At 59.8% G+C, this 6,000-nt stretch overlaps 1 long non-coding RNA gene across 1 annotated transcript; it reads right to left on the bottom strand.

The window, feature by feature from the left end:
* Positions 1-698: 698 nt before the first annotated feature.
* Positions 699-4,396, bottom strand: LOC144291854 (uncharacterized). The gene is made up of 2 exons (XR_013359425.1): positions 3,511-4,396; positions 699-3,369 (listed from the first exon to the last, which is right to left on the bottom strand). It is a non-coding gene; the product is annotated as an uncharacterized LOC144291854 (long non-coding RNA).
* Positions 4,397-6,000: the final 1,604 nt, after the last annotated feature.

The raw sequence follows: 6,000 nt of genomic DNA, 5'->3' as shown, positions 1-6,000 counted from the left end.
CAGTACCACCAGCAGCATCAGCAGACCAGCAGCAGCAGCAGCAGCACGACCACCACCACTAGCACCACCAGCAGCACCAGCAGCACCAGCAGCACCACCTCCACCACTACCAGCACCAGCTTCATTAGCAGCAGTATTTTATTCACTTAGACAAACGTTCATACACTAATGTTTTCATTAATATGAAAACCCATACCAGGGGGTTATGACATTGGGCCTAGAGTATCGGACTTCCCCCCTTGCATCTAACCACCAGTTAGGAAGAAGGAGCTATGTAGCACCTACTAGGTATAGTTACTGGACTAGTAACTAGGTGATGCAAAAAAAAGTTTTTTTTGAAGCTTTGTCTTAAAACTAGTTCTGGAAAAAAAAAAAAAAAAAAAAAAAAAAGCACTTCTGTGGGTAGGAAGACAAAGGAGAAGAAAATGTCCGCAGTGTACAGAATGGCTGCAGCCACTACTTGCTGAGCTGGGCAGGGTGAGCCTGAGTGAGGGCAGCTCCATCCCCCAGCCCAAGAGACTTGTGGGGGGGGGGGAGCCTCAGTGACCTGAGCAGGCCCTAGGCCCCCACTTGACACCAACGGCAGGTCTAGCCGTGTCGTATTGCATACTTGATAGAGAGAAAGGGATGGGACACTTACTTTACTTTTTAAAAATCTGCTACTTACTGTTTTATTTTTTCCAGCTTTATTGAGATAAAATTGGCATAGAACACTGTACAGACATTTTAGACACGCACGTCCTGTTGATCGGATATACTTATGTATTGCAAAATTGTTTCTCTCCCTGTGTCTTCCTGAACATATATATATGCATTTGATCTAAGATTTCATTTTCGTGACAAATTTTCAAATTGGATTTATCAAAATCTTTCTTTTATCTAACGTAATATATTCCAATAAATAATAATAAAAAATCTCATTAAGATCAAGAAGGCAATTCTGCATACAGAATGTGTCCACAATTCAATGACCTGTTACATGTTGTGTTTCATGTCCACATAATTAAAGTATTTATTATTTTCCTTTAAAAATATTCCCCATGTTATTATGTATGGGGTTAGCCCTGAGGAGTTAAGTACATTGATTTATTTTCTGTATCTATTCCTCATCGCAGCACATAGTGAGTGTTTCTTCGAGCTACTGAGGCCATTTCAGATCCCTGTCCTTAGCGACACCTGCACTTCTGTCCCCCAGAGCTGCAGGCCCCTGGGGCCCCATGGGATTCCACCGACTGGGAGGATCGCAGCCAGTCTGACTTCCCCTAGGAGGACCTGCAGCCCAGGTCACCACGGTCTGGGTGGGGACAGCACAGGCTGGAGGGAAAGGGAAGGCAAGGGGCACCCAGGGCTCAGGGGTGAGCAGCTGCCTGCGGCCCAGGGCGTGACCCCGGGTTCTGGGATCGAGTTCCGTGTAGGGGTCCCACAGGGAGCCTGCTTCTCCCTCTGCTGGTGTCTCTGCCTCTCTCTGGGTCTCTCAGGAATAAATAAATAAGTAAAATCTTAAAAAAAAAATAAAAGGAAGGGCATAGTAAAAGGGATTTCAGGTAGTTTCCTCATTTGCATGCCCACAGAAGTCTTGGTACCTCCCTAAATTGTCTCTTGCTCCAGGGGGTGGTCACCCCCCCCCCCCCGGCCACCCTCCCCTGCATCCCCCCCATCTCAGGCTGCCCTCCTCTAACTTTAAGAGTCACCCTAATTCCCAAGAGGAAACCGAGATGGGGGACCAGTCCCTCCCTTGTGTTTTGCTCCCTCTTGCCTGCACCTCTTCGTTGTGCCCATCACACTGTGCTAGTAACCAGGCTGTGTGTGTGTGTGTGTGTGTGTGTGTGTGTGTGAATTTATAGAAAAATCTGGGAGGAGTTCGTTGGCGCGTGGTGGGAAGGAGAAGCATGTAAGGGGGTGTGCATCTGCTGTCAGGCAGCGCAGATTTGTGTGAGCGTCCCAGACATCTCTGTGCGACGCCAGATCCACTGAGTGTGTTACAGACACTCAATGCTTTCTGATATTAGGATTCACGTTTACGATTTAGTGTAGGGAAGGAAACAGTTTTCCTGTACGTCCTTGGGGTCCCTGGGTGGGGCTGAAAATGAAACCGACAAAGAGATTAGCAGGAGAGAAGGATACACGTGTGTTTAACACGAGTTTTATGTGTCAGGAGAACCTTCAGGCGGAAATAGAGACCCGAGGGAACAGTGAGGCCTGGGCTCGAATGCTGGACTCACGCAGGCTGCACGGTCATGAAGGAACGTGTTAGAGCAGAGAGTACGCAGCAATCGGAGTGAACTGGGGGAACTTAGTGAATCCTGCGTGTTAGGGTTCCTCTCTGTGTCCCTTTGTCTTCAGAGATAAGAAGGCAGGCGCTTCTCAGAGGAAGAGGGTGGAGGTAGGGGGAAGAGCTCCTAAGGATCTTGCTCCTACTGTTCTCTGCAACTTCAGTTTAAAATATTCAATATGCCCTATTTTCAAGCAGCCTGTCCTGAAGCCCATCATTAGTGGAGCATCGCTCAAATTGCATCACTCAAATTAGAAACTCTGAGATTTTAATACTTGCTCCATGAAAAAAAGGAATTTAGGGGATCCCTGGGTGGCGCAGTGGTTTGGCGCCTGCCTTTGCCCAGGGCGCGATCCTGGAGACCTGGGATCAAATCCCACGTCGGGCTCCCGGTGCATGGAGCCTGCTTCTCTCTCTGCCTCTCTCTCTCTCTCTCTGACTATCATAAATAAATAAAAAAATACCAAAAAAAAAAAAAAAAAAGGAATTTAGTGGTCAAATTAGTTGATAAACTCAAGGTGGAATGAAGTTAAACTTTGTAATGTGTGCTTTATTTTTTTATTTTTTTTTATTTTTAGTTTTTTTTTTTTTTTTTGTAACGTGTGCTTTACTCTCGCCCTGCAGTACCCCCTCCCTTGAACCTCCGAGCGTGCCGATGTGCGTGGTGAATCTCCAAAGTGAATCCGGTATTCGACATTTCCAATCCCTTTTGGCCACGGCATTCTCTCCTCTTCAGGCGCCGGGGAACACAGTGTGGAGACGCTTGATTTCATGGTTGAGAGTAAAAACACGTTACCAGCGTCATCACCCATTAACCGCCTGATTTTTATCGCGTCCGTAAGCCTTGCTGTCTGCATCTGCACACGAGGGTGATTCCTCTGTCTCATGTTGCTGGCCAGACCCAGACGTCTAGAAAACGTTCGGGAGTCCCGGTAGATGGACAGTTAGCATCGTTAGTAACCCAGAGCTGCCCATTCATCTTCAGAGCCGCATCGCCTTGCAGAGCACCGGGCGCCCCAAAGCCTTCCCTCCTGCTGGTGGCCTTTGCCCCTTAACAGCACCCGCCAGTGTCTGGCCGCCGCCCTGCCGTTTATCATCTGCTTGTGAAAAACATAAATGAGACAAAGAAGAAACAAGGCTGAAGTAGGTAACCGTCCAGGGCTCTGGTCTCTAACATGCCCAAGGGGAGCGGAAGGAATGCTCAGGTGGCAACAGATACGGGCTTTGAGCTTTCTTACCGGGCTGATGAGGACAAAGTCCTTGTCACGCGCTCCTGTATTTTTTCACTTAGAAAAGCAGCTGCATTGCCATCGGTATTCTTGACGTCCGTGGATCTGACGTGTGTTGACCCGGTGTTCGGCCCGCTGCGCTCAGTACCGTGTGGCCGCAGCACTGTCTCCCGGGCTGGGTGCCCCGACGTCCCGGGATGCACCTGCCGCCCGACCGCTACCTGGGGGCCAGGGCAGCTGTGGGTGCTTCTGGGAGGAGCAGTAAGAAACGCTGGGTTCTTGAAATGAGCCAGATGTTTTAATTTTCAAAGGAAAAGATCACACTTAGGGAAGTATGTATGTATTTGCGAGCTTCCCGACAGAAAGCTGCAAGAGAACCTTCCCGGGCCACGGAAGCCAAGGGGACAGCGCGGCCTTCCCCGCCTGGGGCTCGCAGGTGGCGCAGGAGGCTCAGGCCCGGGCTCGGGGCCCAGCGGCTGCACCTGTCGGCTACGCACCTGCAGGCGAGGGTCAGCGCCCCGGGACCTGCTGCCCGCGGACGCGCCTCCCCCGGGCCTTCCTGCCTTCCTGCCCACCTTCCCAACAATACGTCCAGTAACACGCGCACAGAAGGAGTGATTTTTCCTTAGAATGGGTGCCCGTGCACCCTTCAGGAATACTTTTTGGACACACTCAGAATGAAAACAAAACGGCCGCCTCTTGCACAAGAAGCCACGGCCCCTGGGGTCCCGGCCTCTCACTGGTGCCAAGGCTCGGCCTGGCGCCCCTCGGACCTGCTGCGGCCCAGCCTCCCCGGCCGCGCCCTCCTGGGACCTGGGACTCCGCGTCCTTACGGGATCCTATCGATTTGTTCACGGAGCCCGGAGACCAGTGGGGGGAGGGGGGACGGAGGGGGGCCCGGGGAGGGGAAGGCCCGGGGGAGGGGAGGGGGAGGCCCCGGGGAGGGGGAGGCCCCGGGGAGGGGGAGGGGGAGGGGGAGGCCCCGGGGAGGGGGAGGGGGAGGCCCCGGGGAGGGGGAGGGGGAGGGGGAGGCCCCGGGGAGGGGGAGGGGGAGGCCCCGGGGAGGGGGAGGGGGAGGGGGAGGCCCCGGGGAGGGGGAGGGGGAGGCCCCGGGGAGGGGGAGGGGGAGGGGGAGGCCCCGGGGAGGGGGAGGGGGAGGCCCCGGGGAGGGGGAGGGGGGCCGCGGGAGGCGCTGCAGGCTCCGGGCCGCCCCCGGGGGTCCCGCCGACGCCCCCGCGCAGCCCCCGCCCGCAGCGCCCCGGTCCCCGGCCGCCGCCCGTCCGCGGGGAGCCCCGAGGCCGCGGGAAGCGAAAGTGAAAGTCCTGCGGGAGGCGCGCCCCGGGGAGCGAGCGGGCAGCGGGCCTGAGCGTCCGCCTCGGGGTTCCCGCCGCCTCCGGGCCCCGCCGCTCGCCCCGACGGACGCCGCCTGCGCCCGAGGTGGGTGCGCCTGGGCTGGGGGTGCGGGGGCGGGCGGGGCGGGGCGGGGGGCGCCCTGCGGGGCGGCCCGGCTCCCGGGAGGCCGCGGGGGAGGCGCGTCGGGGCGGGGGCAGCGGCCGGGTCCCCGGGCGGCCCGAGGCGGCCGCGTGCGCAGGCGCCCCCCTCCCCTCCCCTCCCTCCCGTCCCCGCCCCGCCCCTCCTGAACCCGGAAAGGCCGAGTCGCCTCCCGGCCGCGCAGGGGGCCCGGACTCCGACCCCTGGGGCCTCGCGCTCCGGGGCAGCTGCGGGGGCGGCTGCGGGGGCTACGGCCACGCCTTCCTCCTGCACCACCTGCGACTGGGAGCTCCGTCCGGTCCCCGCGGCCCGCGGCACAGACGCCCTGGGGGCAGGCGGGTGACACTGCTGGGGCTGCCGAGGTGACGGGGGCGCTGCTGGGGGGAGGGGCTGCCGGGGTGACGGGGTGACGGGGGCGCTGCTGGGGGAGGGGCTGCCGGGGTGACGGGGGCGCTGCCGGGGGAGGGCTGCCGGGGTGACGGGGGCGCTGCCGGGGGGAGGGGCTGCTGAGGTGACGGGGGCGCTGCGGGGGAGGGGCTGCCGGGGTGACGGGGCGCTGCCGGGGGAGGGGCTGCCGGGGTGACGGGGGCGCTGCCGGGGGAGGGCTGCCGGGGTGACGGGGGCGCTGCGGGGGGAGGGGCTGCTGAGGTGACGGGGGCGCTGCCGGGGGAGGGCTGCCGGGGTGACGGGGGCGCTGCCGGGGGGAGGGGCTGCTGAGGTGACGGGGGCGCTGCTGGGGGAGGGGCTGCCGGGGTGACGGGGGCGCTGCCGGGGGAGGGGCTGCCGGGGTGACGGGGGCGCTGCCGGGGGAGGGGCTCCTGGGGTGACGGGGGCGCTGCCGGGGGAGGGGCTCCTGGGGTGACGGGGGCGCTGCCGGGGGAGGGGCTGCCGGGGTGACGGGGGCGCTGCCGGGGGAGGGGCTGCCGGGGTGACGGGGGCGCTGCCGGGGGAGGGGCTGCCGGGGTGACGGGGGCGCTGCGGGGGGAGGGCTGCTGAGGTGACGGGGGC

Source organism: Canis aureus, chromosome 20, assembly GCF_053574225.1.
Source record: "Canis aureus isolate CA01 chromosome 20, VMU_Caureus_v.1.0, whole genome shotgun sequence".
Classification (NCBI taxonomy): domain Eukaryota; kingdom Metazoa; phylum Chordata; class Mammalia; order Carnivora; family Canidae; genus Canis; species Canis aureus.
Note: the sequence above shows the minus strand (reverse complement) of the source record. Positions and strands in the feature narration are given on the sequence as shown.